Source organism: Pelecanus crispus, chromosome 6, assembly GCF_030463565.1.
Source record: "Pelecanus crispus isolate bPelCri1 chromosome 6, bPelCri1.pri, whole genome shotgun sequence".
Lineage (NCBI taxonomy): Eukaryota > Metazoa > Chordata > Aves > Pelecaniformes > Pelecanidae > Pelecanus > Pelecanus crispus.
In genome coordinates this window covers 28525372-28544978 of record NC_134648.1, presented here as the reverse complement: position 1 = coordinate 28544978, position 19607 = coordinate 28525372, and positions in this window count along the sequence as shown.

Below are 19607 nucleotides of genomic sequence, written 5' to 3'. Positions count from 1 at the left end.
CTGCAATACATAGTAAATGAAAATGCAGATTTATTTTGGGGTTTTTGATGGGCTTTCTTGTTTGTTTTTTGAGATCCAGATTTTCAAACATTTCTTTACAAGGCTAGAAACATCCTTTTAGAAAATGAAGACCAACATTCTTACTGGAATTACAGGATATCAGAAACCATGAATTTATGATAAACAAAAATACTAAAAGTCTCCAATACTGCTTGTGATAGGCCACAGAAATTTTTTGGATTCTTCCCTTACTAATGCTATATACACTTCATAAGGTGGTTTAAGTTCCCATTATTGCATCAATTTTTTTTTCTTTAACTTTAACCAAGCTTACTTAAAACACATTGGCAGAAAGATAACTTTAAAGTACTTTCAATTCAATATTGTGAAACAATTGATCTTTTATTGTTGGGCTTAGTTGTTGTCTTTATTTTAGCTCACCCACTTCAGTTCAAATCACACAATAAAAACTTCTGACAATAAAAGTTGAGTTATAGTTGTGTGGTATATTGTGTGGTAAAATAAGTATTCAGCAAGGCTGTTCATGTTTTCAGGAGTGGTTGTTTTGGTATTCTAGAATGTACAGGAAGGCAATAAGATGTTTGCCTTAGTCAAATAAGGTAAATATCTTTAAGAGATTGTCGTGGTTTAGCCCCAGCCAGCAACTAAGCACCACGCAGACGCTCGCTCACTCCCCCTACCCCGATGGGATGGGGGAGAGAATTGGAGGAGTAAGAGTGAGAAACACTCCTGGGTTGAGATAAGAACAGTTTAATAATTGAAATAAAATAGTAATGATAATAATAACAATATAATAATGCTAATAATAATGCTAATAATAATAATGCTAATAATAATAATGCTAATAATGCTAATAATAATAATAATAATAATAATAAAATATACAAAGCAAGTGATGCACAATGCAATTGCTCACCACCCGCCAAACAATACCCAGACAGTTCCTGAGCAGCGATCGCTGCTCCCCGGCCACCCCTCCCCCCCCACCCCCACCCCCCCCAGTTTATATACTGAACATGATGTCATGTAGTATGGAATAGCCCTTTGGTCAGTTTGGATCAACTATTCTGGCTGTGCCCTCTCCCAGTTTCTTGTGCACCTGGCAGAGCATGGAAAGCTAAAAAGTCCTTGACTAGCATAAGCAGTACTGAGCAACAACTAAAAACATCAGCATGTTATCAACATTCTTCTCCTACTGTCGTGGTTTAGCCCCAGCCAGCTAAGCACCACGCAGCCGCTCGCTCACTCCCCCTACCCCGATGGGATGGGGGAGAGAATCGGAGGAGTAAGAGTGAGAAACACTCCTGGGTTGAGATAAGAACAGTTTAATAATTGAAATAAAATAGTAATGATAATAATAACAACAATATAATAATGCTAATAATAATGCTAATAATAATGCTAATAATAATGCTAATAATAATGCTAATAATAATAATAATAATAAAAAATATACAAAGCAAGTGATGCACAATGCAATTGCTCACCACCCGCCAAACAATACCCAGACAGTTTCTGAGCAGCGATCGCTGCTCCCCGGCCACCCCTCCCCCCCACCCCCACCCCCCCCAGTTTATATACTGAACATGATGTCATGTAGTATGGAATAGCCCTTTGGTCAGTTTGGATCAACTATTCTGGTTGTGCCCTCTCCCAGTTTCTTGTGCACCTGGCAGAGCATGGAAAGCTAAAAAGTCCTTGACTAGCATAAGCAGTACTGAGCAACAACTAAAAACATCAGCATGTTATCAACATTCTTCTCCTACTGTCGTGGTTTAGCCCCAGCCAGCTAAGCACCATGCAGCCGCTCGCTCACTCCCCCTACCCCGATGGGATGGGGGAGAGAATCGGAGGAGTAAGAGTGAGAAACACTCCTGGGTTGAGATAAGAACAGTTTAATAATTGAAATAAAGTAAAATAGTAATGCTAATAGTAACAGTATAATAATGATAATAATAATAATGATACACAAAGCAAGTGATGCACAATGCAATTGCTCACCACCCGCCGACCGATACCCAGACAGTTCCCGAGCAGCGATCGCTGCTCCCCGGCCACCCCCCCCCCCCCCAGTTTATATACTGAGCATGACGTCATATGGTATGGAATAGCCCTTTGGTCAGTTTGGATCAACTATTCTGGCTGTGCCCCCTCCCAGTTTCTTGTGCGCCTGGCAGAGCATGGGAAGCTGAAAAAGTCCTTGACTAGCATAAGCAGTACTCAGCAACAACTAAAAACATCAGCATGTTATCAACATTCTTCTCCTACTAAATCCAAAACACAGCACTATGCCTGCTGCTAGGAAGAAAATTAACTCTATCCCAGCCGAAACCAGGACAGTATCCACCCCTTATTCTATACCATCTACGTCATGCACAGGCCCTCCCCTTTCCAATGTGTTCCAATTAATCACCACCGCTTTCCCTATCTTGATATACACACAGATATCATTCCCTTCGTCTATGGCCCATCCCTCTAAAATGTCCATTGAGTTCATTTAGCCCATGACTTTGGGTTCCATCTGTCATCACAGTCTTTCAGAGCAGGAGAGGTGGTGTGCAGTGTTGGACTGTTGCATGCTGAAGTCAGTTCTCATTCCAACATGGTTTCATCAAAGTTCATTTTCATTAAGCTGGGCAATTCTTACTGCAATACCATTGATGCGGCATATAGCAATCATAATATATAGTATTATATACTTAATATTAACCTACTATATTATTATATTAACATGCAGTTAAGAGATAACATATAGTTAAGAGATAACATACAGTATTATAAAGCAATTAATATTATACAATTCAGTTCATTGGCTATTTTCACCCAAAATCAAATTCCCTTGAGGTACATATTGGGCTTCCCCATCCTTTCGCATCACCCACCAAGTGCACCCAGGTCCTTGAGCAAAAGCAATCCCACGAATGGGTTTGCCTTTGCCAGAGGGGGAAGTAACCCAGACTGTCTTCCCCAGCATATTTTTCATGTGCACTACAGGAACTTTACCTCCTTCTACAGTACGTAGAAGTTTTGATTGGGCAGGGCCAGCTCGATTGGCAGATCCCCTGGTGTTAACTAACCAGGTGGCTTTTGCTAAATGAGTATCCCAATGTTTAAATGTCCCACCACCCATTGCTCTCAGGGTAGTCTTTAACAATCCATTGTATCGCTCAATTTTCCCGGAGGCTGGTGCATGGTAGGGGATGTGATACACCCACTCAATGCCGTGCTCTTTGGCCCAGGTGTCTATGAGGTTGTTTCGGAAATGAGTCCCGTTGTCTGACTCAATTCTTTCTGGGGTGCCATGTCGCCACAGGACTTGCTTTTCAAGGCCCAGGATGGTGTTCTGGGCGGTGGCATGGGGCACGGGATATGTTTCCAACCACCCAGTGGTTGCTTCCACCATGGTGAGCACATAGCACTTGCCTTGGCGGGTCTGTGGGAGCGTGATGTAATCAATCTGCCAGGCCTCCCCATATTTATATTTCAGCCATTGTTCACTATACCCAAGGGGCTTGAACTGCTTGGCTTGCTTGATTGCAGCGCATGTTTCACACTCATGAATAACCTGTGCAATACTGTCCATAGTTAAGTCCATCCCTCGATCACGAGCCCATTTATACGTTGCATCCCTTCCTTGATGGCCTGAGGCATCATGGGCCCACCGAGCTATAAATAATTCACCCTTATGTTGCCAGTCCAAATCCACCTGAGCCACTTCAATCTTAGCAGCCTGATCTACTTGCTGGTTGTTTTGATGTTCTTCAGTGGCCCGACTCTTAGGTACATGAGCATCTACATGACGAACTTTTACAACCAGGTTCTCTACCCGGGCAGCAATATCTTGCCACAATGCGGCAGCCCAGATTGGTTTGCCTCTGCACTGCCAGTTGCTCTGCTTCCATTGCTGCAGCCACCCCCACAGGGCATTTGCCACCATCCATGAGTCAGTATAGAGATAAAGGACTGGCCACTTTTCTCTTTCAGCAATATCTAAAGCCAGCAGAATGGCTTTCACCTCTGCAAACTGACTCGACTCCCCTTCTCCTTCAGCGGTTTCTGCGACTTGTCGTATAGGACTCCATACAGCAGCTTTCCACCTCCGATGCTTTCCCACGAGACGACAGGACCCATCAGTGAACAGGGCATATTGCTTTTCATTTTCTGGCAATTTATCATACAGTGGGGCCTCTTCAGCACGTGTCACCTCCTCCTCTGGTGATATTCTAAGGTTTTTTCCTTCTGGCCAGTCCATGATCACTTCCAAGATTCCTGGGCGACTGGGGTTTCCTATTCGAGCCCATTGTGTGATCAATGCAACCCACTTACTCCACGTAGCATCAGTTGCATGATGTGTAGAGGGGACCCTCCCTTTGAACATCCAGCCCAACACCGGCAGTCGGGGTGCCAGCAGGAGCTGTGCTTCAGTACCAACCACTTCTGAAGCAGCTCGAACCCCTTCATATGCTGCCAGTATCTCCTTCTCAGTTGGAGTATAGCGGGCTTCGGATCCTCTGTATCCCCGACTCCAAAACCCTAGGGGTCGACCTCGAGTCTCCCCTGGTGCTTTCTGCCAGAGGCTCCAGGTAGGGCCATTCTCCCCGGCTGCAGTGTAGAGCACATTTTTAATATGCTGCCCTGGCCGGACTGGCCCAAGGGCTACTGCATGAACTATCTCACGTTTAATTTGTTCAAAGGCTTGTTGTTGCTCAGGGCCCCATTTGAATTCGTTCTTCTTCCGGGTCACTTGATAGAGAGGGCTTACGATCTGGCTGTAATTTGGAATATGCATTCTCCAAAAACCCATAACGCCTAAGAAAGCTTGTGTTTCCTTTTTGCTAGTTGGTGGGGACATAGCTGTTATTTTGTTGATCACATCCATTGGGATCTGACGACGTCCATCTTGCCATTTTATTCCTAAAAACTGGATCTCCTGTGCAGGTCCCTTGACCTTACTCTGTTTTATGGCAAAACCAGCCTTCAGAAGGATTTGGACTATTTTCTTTCCCTTCTCAAAAACGTCTTCTGCTGTGTTGCCCCACACAATGATGTCATCAATGTACTGCAGATGTTCTGGAGCTTCACCCTGTTCCAGTGCTGTCTGGATCAGTCCATGGCAAATGGTGGGGCTGTGCTTCCACCCCTGGGGCAGTCGGTTCCAGGTGTACTGAACACCCCTCCAGGTAAAAGCAAACTGGGGCCTGCACTCTGCTGCCAAAGGGATGGAGAAAAATGCATTAGCAATATCAATTGTGGCATACCACTTAGCTGCCTTTGACTCCAGTTCATATTGAAGTTCTAGCATGTCTGGCACGGCAGCACTCAGCGGCGGTGTAACTTCGTTCAGGCCACAATAGTCCACTGTTAGTCTCCACTCCCCATTAGACTTTCGCACTGGCCATATGGGACTGTTAAAGGGTGAGCGAGTCTTGCTGATCACTCCCTGGCTCTCCAGTCGACGAATCAGGTTATGGATGGGAATCAGGGAGTCTCGGTTGGTGCGATATTGCCGCCTGTGCACAGTTGTGGTAGCAATCGGCACCTGTTGTTCCTCAACCTTCAGCAACCCTACAATCGAAGGGTCCTCTGAGAGACCGGGCAAGGTGGACAGCTGTTTAATTTCCTCTGTCTCCAAAGCAGCTATACCAAAAGCCCACCGGTACCCTTTTGGGTCCTTGAAATACCCTCTCCTGAGGTAGTCTATGCCAAGGATGCACGGAGCGTCTGGGCCAGTCACAATGGGGTGCTTTTGCCACTCATTCCCAGTTAGGCTCACTTCAGCTTCCAGTACAGTTAGCTGTTGGGATCCCCCTGTCACTCCAGAAATACAAATGGGTTCTGCCCCTCTATAGTTTGATGGCATTAGCGTGCACTGTGCACCAGTGTCCACTAGAGCCTTATACTCCTGTGGGTCTGACGTTCCAGGCCATCGAATCCACACAGTCCAGTAAACCCGGTTGTCCCTTTCCTCCACCTGGCTGGAGGCAGGGCCCCTCTAACACTGGTCACAGTATTCGCTGTTCACTTCCTGTAAATGTGAATCAAAAGTCCCCTGATCAAGGTTGGAAGTAAAATTAGCCCTCTTACTCTGTCTCGGGAACTGCTCACTGGAAACTGGAGCTGCAATTTTCCTGGGAGAACCGCCTTTTCTAATAGTTTTTCCTTGCAACTCACGCACCCGTGCCTCTAAGGTTGAGGTGGGTTTTCCATCCCACTTTCTCATGTCCTCTCCATAATCACGCAGGTAAAACCACAGGGTGCCCCGTGGTGTGTATCCTCTATATCCTCTCTCTTGAGCATAGGGACGTTGACTCCTAATGGCTGAGACACTGGTCCGTGCAGGTGGGGAGTAGGACAGATCCTCTCTGAGTTGTTGGAACTCTTGGCACAGTTTTTCCACAGCCGAGACACAGGCCTGTAGGGAGGAAGAGAGCTTTTCTTCGTAGTCCCGGAGTTGTCTAGCCACTTCATCTACCGTTGGTGCCTCGTCGTCTTTCCAGGCTAGTATTGCCAACGAGTTGGAATACGATGCTGGTGCGCTCCATACCACCTTCCGCCACATGGATTGTGTGCACCTGACTTCATCTGGGTCTTTGGTTAACCGCTCATCATTCAGGTCACTGTAAATCACCTCCAGCATGCCTAATTCCCTCAGGTACTGGATACCTTTCTCTACGGTGGTCCATTTGCTTGGGCGGTATAAAACATCCTCCTTGAAGGGATACCTTTCCTTCACGCTTGACAGAAGTCGCCTCCAGAGGCTGAGCGGTTTTGCCCCTTTTCCAATTGCTTTGTCAATGCCCCCTTCCCTGGAAAGGGATCCCAGCTGCTTGGCTTCCCTACCCTCTAAATCCAGGCTACTGGCCCCGTTATCCCAGCATCGGAGCAGCCAGGTGATGATGTGCTCGCCTGGATGACGACCGAAATCTTTTCGCATATCTCGCAGCTCACTCAGGGATAGGAATTGGGTGGTCACCATCTCATTTATGGGTTCTTCCTCCTCTGGTTCTCGTGATGGCCCTGGTTCATCTTCATCCCTTACTAAACGAACTGATTTCCTCGTGTATTTTTTCTTCTGTATAGGGGCAACTGATACCGGCGCAGGTTGGTTCTCTGGTTTAGCCACAGTGTCTGTCACTGGGGTTTGAGTCGCCGCAGTGCTCATGGCTGTGGCTGGAGTAGCCACAGTGCTTGTTGTTTTGTCATCAGATCCAGAGACCTTCTCTTTCTTTTGAGGGTACTGATTAGCGTTGACCACGGCTCGATAGGCATGGGCCAGTCCCCAGCATGTTGCAATGATTTGTGTCTCTCTGGAGCTACCAGGGTGACAACATACTTCTTCCAAATACTTTACTAATTCTTCAGGATCCTGCACTTGTTCAGGGGTGAAGTTCCAAAACACTGGAGGTCCCCACTGCCCTAGGTACTTGCGCATACGTTCCCACACACCCTGCCACTCATAACTATCCAGCCTTGGGGTAGATCTCTGGATGGTATTTTTAAACTGCTTACTGACCTTTATCAAAACGGAAACAACATTCCCAAGAATTATCAATAGAAGTATCTTAACTGCCCAGGGGTGTTCAAGATACAGGAAAGTTGTTGTAATGAAGGAGGAAACATCATAGAAGAAAGCAGTAAAGGTGCCATTCTGTATTTCCTCCACAACAAGCCTCTCAGAGTAAGAAGTATAATTGCTAACTCTCTCTATGAGGTAGTACCCGAAGTACAGTAGTGACTTCTGTATGAAACCCAAATACCAAAGAATGCTCAAGGTCAGGGTTTTGATAAGGAGCCTCCCAAGCAAAAGATCATGAATCACTGCAGAGCATAGCACACTACACAAACTGACAGCAAGCTTTAACGCGTGCTGCAAAAAAAAGAACATGGTGCAGATCAGATGAACTAATATCGTGACTGGCAACTGTTAACAGACTCCTTAATACACTCTGGTTAATCTGTTGTTATCTCAAACCCTTCGAGCCCCACGTTGGGCGCCAAAAAGGACTGTCGTGGTTTAGCCCCAGCCAGCAACTAAGCACCACGCAGCCGCTCGCTCACTCCCCCTACCCCGATGGGATGGGGGAGAGAATCGGAGGAGTAAGAGTGAGAAACACTCCTGGGTTGAGATAAGAACAGTTTAATAATTGAAATAAAGTAAAATAGTAATGCTAATAGTAACAGTATAATAATGATAATAATAATAATGATACACGAAGCAAGTGATGCACAATGCAATTGCTCACCACCCGCCGACCGATACCCAGACAGTTCCCGAGCAGCGATCGCTGCTCCCCGGCCACCCCCCCCCCCCAGTTTATATACTGAGCATGACGTCATATGGTATGGAATAGCCCTTTGGTCAGTTTGGATCAACTATTCTGGTTGTGCCCCCTCCCAGTTTCTTGTGCGCCTGGCAGAGCATGGGAAGCTGAAAAAGTCCTTGACTAGCATAAGCAGTACTCAGCAACAACTAAAAACATCAGCATGTTATCAACATTCTTCTCCTACTAAATCCAAAACACAGCACTATGCCTGCTGCTAGGAAGAAAATTAACTCTATCCTAGCCGAAACCAGAACAGAGATACGTATTTCTCACACTATGCAAGAAAAGTATTTGTTTTAATGGTATATTCCTGTAGCAGAAGTTATGTACGGTGATGAGAAACTCAGAAGCTGATAAAAGGAGGATCACACTCCTCATTAAAATGTTTTAAATATTTCCCTACCATAGAGATTACAGGCCTCAAGTGGCAAAGAAAAATGGTTACAGTTTTAGGCTGTCAAATTTCTCTCTTATCTGAGAGTTATTTGGTGAATATACTTTGAATTATACTGCAAGCGGGAGCTAGTGCATCCTTTAAGAAACCTATTCTGACAGATAAGGAGCCAAGTGCACATCAGAGGTGATTAATGAGAAATGTATAATCTCTTCTAGTCATGCAGGGGGCAGGTGGAGGACAGTGCAGGAAAAGCGTATGGAAAAATAGTCATGGCATCTCTATGCATGGTATCCTGCACACGCTAGTGCCACAGCCAGCATTGTTGCAATGCCTGTCATTGCTAACGCCCTCCACTGCAATCACCATGCTAGTGCAGTCATCAGTCCAGCTCTCCCTATCTAGTACCAGTGCAACCAGCACACCTTGGATTTGAAATCTCCTTCAAAGCTTCCTTGTTTCTCAGCTTATATCCATTTTCAAACAGCATCCTTGTGCAATCTATTCTACTGCATACACAAACAGTATTGCTGTTGTAACTGTAATAAAAAGTAATTATTATTCCTGCAAACCATTAACAGCAACACTGCCATGGTCATCCTGGCAAGCACTGTTGCTATTAATATCACTTACGTTCACATCCACCAACACTTACAGACGTTAGAGCAGCATTGTTCATTCCACAGAGCTTTTACTTTCTGTGATCTATTACTTTCAACTGTAATTCTTTTTACAGCGTTTGCACTGGACTACAGTCTAACCACATAAGACAGAGTTATGCATGGGTTAATTTACTGAGCTCTGATGTGCTGCACAGTTTGTTTCCAATATCTAGGCTAGCTCATTAAAGACAGAATTGGGTATCTCTGTACTACAGTGCAGTGTGCAATGTAGAGAGTTTAAAAAAATAAAAATCTCACACTGCGATATGGCATAAACACATACCTGCTGAATTTCCTGCAGCACTACTAAAAATTATAGTGTTAAGTATATGAAACAGCCACTAAAAAAATCCTGACTATGAAGTTTTATGTCTGTACTTGGAGGTCAAAAATGAAGTCATTGCTATCAGTGTCAAGGTGTTATGTTCTCTGACTTTAAAAATTACATTCCACAGGATGTAAGATCTACCAAGCAGTATATACATTTGAGAGCATATTCTGTCCACCAGCTATCAAATGGCACTGAAAAAGCTGAAGTGTAAAGGAAAATCAACATTTTCCTTAAAAATTTTAAACTTGCAGCTGGTTAGCAAGTTCTATACATCTTTGCTATCCAAGCTGATAACATAATGAAACTTCATTTTCAGAAGGCTGGTGTGGAAAACAGTAAAAACAATCCCCCCAAAATTCAGACAAGTCAATCCCCATCCACTTTAGACAACTTAGGTTATATTTCCTAGGTTTGTATTATTGTCTATGAACTCCAAAAGTATAGTCAGAAATTACCAAAGATCTTTGAAAAATGCTTTGGTGGGGTTTTTTTGTTTGTTTGTTTGTTTTGTTGGTTTTTTTTTTTTTCCCTTCAGGGAAATATATTTTTAACTAGCTGGCATTTTTATTAAAAAAAAAAAAAAGTTGGTTTTCAAAACCATTCTTTTCAAAAGACAACAATCAAATTGAAAAATGAAGCTAAGAAATTTTGCCAGAAAAATAAGGGGAGCTTAATTTATTTCCCTTGGGGTATGAGGAGGAAGCAACAAAAACCAAAATCAACAACAACTCTTTCAAGTTAAGTAATATTTCTATGAAAAGATCTGCTTTAGGTGTGGAGTCTTTTTCACCTTAGAAATTATGTTGAAAATTTCCAGTAATTAATAATGTGATTGCAGGGTTTGTGTAGTCCTCCACTTTTCTTAATTTCTGCTCTACTGTCCCGTTATGAAATATATACGAGAACTCCTAAAAGAATTTATTTAGCAGGAACACCAGGTCCCATCTGTCTGCAAGGTTACACATATGAGGAAAGAAATACCTCTCCATCATATATCTTCCCCTACATACATATATCAGCTTGAAACCCATGCTTCTCCTTACACCATTCTCCTACCACACATCCCTTTGTTCCTGGCCTCTAACTCCATATTCCCACTCACTTCTATATACTTAAGTGTCCAAAGTATAGGCATACTACTGTCTTCTGCTGGACAGGACCATAATTACTGGTTTAGTATAGACCTTAAACAACTACTACCACAATGGATTTCTTCCTAATACAGTTAAAATTAAGCAATGAAGTTCTTCTGCAAGCTAAAGACTTCTTGTTATAAGATCAAAGTTCACCTTGACAATTTCAAATGTGCAGTTGTTTTCATTCTAAAAATACATATTTCTATCAGGAAGCTGTTCCTGTAATGCCTGCTCACACAGGCGTTACAGCACACACCTTCCACAGAAAGACTTAGATTCTACGACATCTGCCATTATGTTGGGTCAGACTTTGGGCATGCGAGGGCAAAACCAGAGAGGAGATGTAGCAGAAGTGTCTTACTGACTCATGAGGGGAAAAAGAACAAAACCAATAACCCACATACAAATTTTTCACAGTGTTTTTTTCTGCCCTGCCACCCAAACTTCAAAAGAGCACAACTTTTGCTGTCTCAGCTCTCCAATCCCAAGTGGAATGTTTCTGCCAATTGTTGCTTTCAAACCAGATTGCCCTATGTGGTTATCTTCTCATCACTTTGACCAACCTGGTAATTCTCTACTCATTCTAATACGTTATTTGAAGCTTGAGGAATCACTTTGTGGGCCTTCCCTTTTTCTTGATTAAGTGAAACGTAGGTTTAATGTTAAAGGTGTAAAATCTAGACATGCTCAAATATCTCCTTCCCTAAAAGGAGCTTGATCGCAAGGCTGGAGCCTCCAGTAAGTTAGGAAGTAAAATAAAGTCATGCTGCTTTGTGCATTTTTATAGCATGTTTGTATCATGTAATGAATGTTTCCTAGCATGTTCATGCATGGTAAGGATGGAACAAATTGACTATTCAGCTCAAAGTAAATTGGCTATTATCTGTGATCTAGAACCACGGCTCATATAATGACAGTACAAGAATTTCTCAAAGTTTATTCTTCTGCAGGTGATGAAAAAAGTCCTAGCTGCTCACTGTCATTGTGAAATTTCTTCCAAGTCTGAAGAAGGAAGTATCTGCAGTGTGCATATCTTGACAACACTAGTTACACAGATTGCCAGAGTACTTTCCATTACCCTCCTATTTCAGGTCTTTTTTTAGAGGAGGTAAAACCAAGAATAAATACTGGAAGACTATTTTTTAATTCCACAGGCCAAGGATTTATCATTATAATTTTGGATTAAACCCCATATCCAAAGCTAAAGCAGACAATTGCTAATTCCCTAATATGATATCTATTCCCAGCATTGCCACTGATTTCTATGGAATCCTGAGCAGGTCACTTCACTTTGTATCTTTTGCCTCGTTTCTAAATATAATTAGAAAGATAAATTAAAAACTAATATTGACCTCAATATCAGAGGTATTGACCTCTGATATACTGACCTGTCAGTAAAGAACTCAAATACAGTTCTTGTTTCCAGGACTCCCAGAGGAGGAAAATTTGACAGGATTTATCTTAGACTGCTAAATCCCCCACTGTCTCTAGAAGGAATCAAATTCCTGTTCTGAAAGCAGCTTGTCTTATCCCAAAGCACCATTTCTTTCCTGCTTTTAATTGTCTAATTATGTTTTTTGAAGGACTCCAACAGATGTTTTTGTACTGGAGTAGCATTTCCGCAGAGTAACATTTCATCTGTTACACTGTGAGTGATAAGCTTTCCAACTCTTTATTTTTTTGATTCATATAACATTCCTATGTTCATGCTCCCCCCTCTAACTTCCACACTGCCATCAGGGCCAGAATTGCTCTAATAATTCACACTGACATTACAGATACCATTAAGTCTACATACTTCAATGAAATTGCCTCTTTGTTGTCTCCTTTATGGCTTATAAAGATTCCTCATGGCTCACAAAACCCTATTTTGTTGTGGAATCTGTTGCATTGTTCTCCACAAACCATATCCAAGGCTAAAGTGATTTTTTTTCCATGAATCTTCATGCTGATGCCCAATAAGTGTTACACAGAACAATAAAAGCTTTTTATTTCCAAAATTTTGGCCTCTCATGCAATTCACTCCTAGATGTCACTGTAATTCAGTGCTGATTCTCAGTAGTGAGCATAAACACAAGTAAACAGTAATTGTGCAATGTGGCCATATGGAAATATTCATGAACAACTGATTCTGCAAGAACGAACATTCATGGCCATCTGTATGAATTCTTTGACATACAGAAGCAATCTGCATGGAAAATAAAAGGGAAGTGCATCTTCTTCAGTGTTCACCAAGATCAGCTTTTTTTTTTTTTTTTCATTCTTTACGCACTCCTGCAGGATCAGGATGACCTTGTAAAGTATTCACCTAAAATGAGAAACAATCAACCTGGGATAGTTCTGATCTCCTTAGCCACTAGTGCAAAGCAGATGAGAATGAAGCAACAGCAGATGCCCTTTCCCAAGTGCAACACAAAGTGACTGGATAGTGTACCAGTGTATGGTTTTTCCTACTCCGCTACTAAATAAGATACAGGTCACTTCAGAAATATTGGGCAGAGGAGGCTCAGAACTGTAATTCCCAGAGAACTGGAGTCAGGTCTGCCCTGGGCACCTCAGAACCTGGAAACTATAATACTGACATAAATTTGGGAGTGTGATGTAACCAGCAGGGAAAGAGAAATTGATGCATTAAGGGAATTTGTCTTTTGGATAGTGACAACAGCAGGAGAAACAGATCACTGCATGTATTTTGATAAGGGGAATATTTTATTCGCTGCTTAAGATATGTTGGCTTTACTCTTTTATCAATGTTAGGTACAGTAAATAATCATTTTACTCATACTCTGTTTGTAAGGAATTTTGTTTTACTTGGGTCTTTTGTTTGTTTTTTTTTTTTTTCCTTTTCTTTGTTTTGTTGTTTTGTTTTGGGTTTTTTTAGTATTACATAAATAACTTTTAAAATTCCCTTCTTAAGTCACCTAATAGGCTGATCACAACCTCACTTTCCATTCACAGAGCCAAAGAGACATGGAAATGTTGGCTGTTCAAATCAGCTTGTATACCTAGTTTACAACAAGACTCATATTTGGAGGCATGGTCACTATAGGTTCAAATCCTTACTTGAAGTTCAATCATGACATGCTTTGAAGCGTCATAAAGGAAATATTTTTTTCTTTTAAATTAAAAAGTTTAAATTTAAGCAGTTATTAAAAACCTATTTACACAGTCTCCTGTTCTCAAAATGAAATAGAGGAGAACGCTGTTCTCTGAAAACCAGAGAGTGGAAGGACAAATTAGATTTCTGAGAGGCATTCCATTTTAATAGTCCCATATGTTTTTAGTAACATAGGTATGTATTTTTTACAATATAATTTTTATCTTAACAATTCTCCTTTAATCTATTCAGTTCTGTCTCTCTAGCCGTGGCCTTTTTCCTCCCACTCTGAGGTTTCATAATGCTTTTTCAGCCATTATCTTTTCACCTAAATAATCCCTCATTTTCAGATTCTCAGAAACAGTGTCTCAGCTGAAAGTCTAATCCTGGCTACTGCCTATAATGGCTCCCCAGGATGAGTAATCATCTGAGCTATTTGACATCCACTTATGTCGACCTTACTGGGATAGTAGAAGGATAGCATTTTGAGCCCCTAACTTTCTTTACCAGCTGTGTCTTCCTACACAAAAATCCTGCAGACTTGTATGGGATAGGCAGCACTGGTTCCCAGAAATCAGATCAGAGTCTTTAAAGGAGCCTTTGGGTTCCTAAACCAAAAATATAATTTGACAGAAAAGAAGTATTCACCGTTGTCTTCCCACTCAGGACACATAAACTCTACCTGGAGACTTTATTAATCAATATATATTATCATTCCACTAGTGTATGATCAGGCATGGCACCTACTTCAGCCTTCTCTCAAGTAGCACCCATACAGAATAGGCTGGCAAAGATCCAATATCCTTTTATCCTTCAATGCAGAACTCCAGTAACCACAATAACTAACTTTTAACAAATGAAACTTATCCTCCCCAAAATCCTTCTACAATTTTCTTCCCCACTGTCCTTTCTGGATACCTTCCAGGATGTCATTTTCTCAACTGTTTTCCCTGCAGAAATCCAAGAGTTTCCAACACACCATCTATAGCCCCTGCTGCACCTGGTTTTTACACCCTGACAACCATCCCATGCAATTTGTATGTACTGGACTCCGGAACACCTCTGCTCTAAACTGAAGTGGGGAACAAACCCATGCTGTGTCTGGTTCTACCCATAACATGTCAGAGCACAGCTACAGTTCCCTTATGCTCCAAAATATGATGGCAAAAGTTTATTATTCATATGATTTTTTGGTGAATGTCTGTTTGCAGAAGGGCAAGGGGTTTACCCATTCAGAAACATGAGTATTCATTATATCTGTAACTTATTTTAATCCTCTCCCTTTTCCTGCTTATAAAGTTTCAGCTTTCTAATAAGGCCGCCTTCTTTAGAAAGGAAAGAAACAACACTCCAGGTGACTGAAGTGATCTGTTGTACATCATTAGCAGCTGAAACAAGTACCCTGAAGACATTTGTGAGAAGCAGAGACTGTGCAGATTGCTGGACACACATATTTGAAAACTAGAAAATTCTAGTGAAATCAGGAGCATCTAATGAGTAGCTACGACTGGGAGAAAAGGAACACAGTAATAAATGTAAAGTTTCAAATGATTCTGTCAACTCTTACTACATGTTTTGAAATATATTATAAAAAGAAATCTACATAAAGTTATGTACCAGATCCTCAGCTATATATCAGAAAATGTCTGCTTAGCTGAAGAGTTGAAGCTGTTCATTTGTATTTACTAACATTCTTTTGATAGTCAAAGGCATCAGTTAAAATCTGGATCTTGTTAATCTGAGTTGTTTTTATATACCAAATAAGAACCAAATCCTGGAAAGCTTTTTCAAGGGGCAGTCGTGACACTAAGCCTTAGAGGTCCTCATTATCACCTAGGACCAGACCCCAATCGGTTGTAGAGAAGCAGAAATACCAATGGTAAAAAGAAGGGGAAAGCAAAGCAATGAAGAAGGGGAAATGTCTGGAAAAGTAAAGAAGAAATGGCAACTGAGAAAGACATGTTGAGTAAAGAACAGTAAATGCAAGACACGGTAAAAGCATGACTTCCAGTAAAGTGGAGAGAAAGGGCTAGCAGTGGGTAAACAAATCAAGCAGGGATAATACATCAGTTTAGCAAACATGGTGATATGAAGTATTATCAGATCCAGAAATTGCTACGAACAACTTATAGTAAAATAAAATCAAGGCCTTAGGCTTCTAAGGGTTGAGTGCTACAGCACCTCATATTGATGTGTCTGGGCTCCAGGACTGAACCTAAAAGAGTATGTTAGAGTCTTCACTCCCCGAACCACGTTTAGGAAATAGGAGGTGTCTTGCAATGAGGAGCAAAAGCAGCCAGCAACCCAAGCAGGTAGCTGCTAAAGTTGGGGAGTGAACTCCTCAGGGGCTTCTAACCCTTCAGTTACAACTGCATTACCCTGAAGAAATGAGAGCTAGGGCCCAGAGAGAGCAAGCATGTGCATTAGAGGAAAGAACGTGATTATAGTCTAATTGCTAAGACACCAACTTTAGAAGGGAGATCAATATCGAGCCTGTTTCTAGAAGTTCATTTACTTCAAACCATACACAGACGAGCGGAAAAAAAAAAAAAAAAAACAACCAAAACAAAACCCTTGCTATTGCCTGCCATTCAATTTCTGGACAAAACTCCAGATTTGCTAGACTCTTTCAAATGAGAAAAATTTCATTTGGAGTGATTTTAATAATGGAGAGCTTAAGTGCCTCCAGAGTGAGGTGATGACTGGACAACTGTAGGTGTAGGTGCACACATTATGCTGTAAGTGCCTATAATGCCATGTACTCAATCCTGGCAGTAGTAAGTTGCTTAGGCAGTTAAACTGTGCCTGTGAAATGCTCAGTAGCAGGAGCTGAACTCATAGCTCAAGAGCCATGACTGGAGGATGCTGAGACTGCTGTAACTTGCTGATGCTGTCAGCTGTCATAAGAGGTTTGTATGGGAGCAAAGGATCACCAGGGCAGAGCAGTGGAGCTCTTCTATACCTACTGTCTAACATTCAAGTCACCTTTTCTCTGTTTAAGATAGCAGGGATGCCTATTTCATTCTCATTTCCCTCTTTTGATTTATTCCACTTAGTAAATGGATGGGCTATACTCTTTTCTCAGTGAACATTATGTCAGCTTTGACATGTTAGGTATTTTATGAGATGATATCTGTCTTTAATGGGCACAATGAATTTGATTCTGGCTTGATCTGATTTACCCAGCTGATTTATGTGGTGATGATCCAACATCTGAATGATGGCTCTGACAGGAAATCTGTCCCACTGGGGCAAATATCGGCTGACTGATAGACACAGGTGAAAATCTGGGTTATTACCACACGTACTGCCAGGCAGTGAAGCACTCAGAACTCTCCAATCCATTAGTATCCCTTAACTCAACACCAGTACACTTACAGTAAAGCACTGAGCAGGATGCATATTTTCCACAATCTTAGCTATAACAAAACTACAACTCAACAGCAATATGGGAGTTAATTCCTAACAAATTAATATAACCCAGTGCTCAGCATGCCCTGAGCCTACAAAATAAGGCTTGAAGTCTCATGTAAATAATTCTCTCAAGTACTTTTACTCTCACAGTCTACTCAAGGTTACCATTAAAGCAATATGTCTTCCTCAAAGATGGTTGAACTTTGATGATATCAAGAATTAATGAAAAGGATTGGGGTGTACCATGTGACACAAAACTGCTTCCAGCCAACGAGAAAACAATTTTATTAACAGCACCTTTATTGCTTCCTTGTTATCAGAATCTTCCAAACCTGAAATGCAAAAATTAAGGGTTTTAATTATGGAGTCCTATACATAAGGGATAGGTTTCAAAAGTCTTTGTTTTAAGATGATTTGTAAACAGTCACTTGATTTTTAAACAGGTGACTTTTCGTCTAATACTCTCTTTTCTGGTCTGGTTTCTTTTAATGTTTGCTGAACTATTTGAATCCATTTACCTCTGTAACATCCATTATGTTCAGTGAATTAAACACCTTGCAACTAGCTTTTAGGCTTCAAAATCCATTCAGTGGGGAAAAAACTGCATACTATAAAGAACAAAGAAGTCATACATGATCCATTTTTCTCCTGCTTGCCATCACATCTGCAGCAGCAGCAGCACTCCATTTTTCTTTCTTTCCCTCTTCACATGACACTGTGTAATTTTGTTATGTCACAAATTGTAGTCAGGTTACTAGTTGCTAGTGATTTGTGGGAAATACTCTGTCTTAGGACAGAAAGTAATGTGGGATTTGCTGAGAGCGGAAAGAGATTTTTTTTTTGTTCCTTCAGTTTTACTTCATACCTTTTATTTCTGAAGGTATGCCAGTGACCAGTAGTTGCTGAATACTGTCCCACATCAGGGAATAATTCAGGTTGGAAGAAATCTCTGGAGGCCATCTGGTACAAAAATCTGCTCAAAGAAGGGTCAGTGATATTTAAAACTCTCCAAGAACAGAGAATGCAATCTTCTGGAGCAGAAACTGCTATTCTGACAGAAAAGATCTTTTCCACTGTAGAAAACATCCTGAACTTAGTGGTAAACCCCATTCAGGCAAAATTAAACAGATATTTGAGAATCCCCTTGTGTTTTTCCCATTACCTTCTCCCTATTACTCTTCCCTCTGAGCCTTCCACTTCCATCAAGGCCAACCTGAGGGAAGTGTTCTGGGAAAACAAATATTAGTCAGTACCAAGTCACATATGGCCCAGTGCGCAGGTTTCTGCAGGCAAAATGCCTAATTGTTTATGTATTTTTAAACTGAAATTAATAAGCTTAAGAAAAGTGAACTCCTCATCCCTCCCCATGCTCCAGCTTTAGACTGACAGTTCAGGTTCACTAATTGATCTACTTTATTTTATCCAAAATAACTAATAGCTTCTTTGTAACAAGGCAAAATGTGAAAATATGAACATTAAATGAAAATGTAGAATCATAGACTTGGTTTGTGTTGGAAGGTACCTTTAAAGGTCATCTAGTCCAACCTCCCTGCAATGAGCAGGCACATCTTCAACTACATCAGGTTGCTCAGAGCCCCGTCCAACCTGACCTTGAACACTTCCAGGGATGGGGCATCCACAACTTCTCTGGGCAACCCGTTCCAGTGTCTCATCACCCTCATTGTAAAAAATTTCTTCCTTATGTCCAATCTAAATCTAACCTCTACCAGTTTAAAACTGTTGCCTCTTGCCCTGTCATTACAAGCCTTGGTAAAAAGTCTCTGTCTTTCTTCTAAGCCCCCTTTATGTATTGAAATGCTGCAATAAAATCTCCTTGGACCCTTCTCCTCTCCAGGCTGAACACAATTATTTAGCACAATTTCTAAAGAGACAACTGTAAGCAGTAGGATCCAAACAGAATAGGAAATTTAAGCTAAATTTCAAGAATCCAGATTTGAAATGACCTATGTAATGCTGCATCAAAGGTTCACAGGGCAAGTTCTATCCATGGATACACTTAAAACAAGACTGGATAAAATTACTTTCTAAAGACATTAAAGAGAATGTAAACACTCTAGCAAGAAGATGGATTAGTCTAATGTATTGGTCTTCTCCCCTGCCCTCTCAGTACCCTTCAACACTGTCCAAATTGTGCAAATTAACAAAGAATGCATTTTTTTAAGGAAAAGGAAACTGTTCTAAACCAGCTACTCAAGAAATGGACTGGA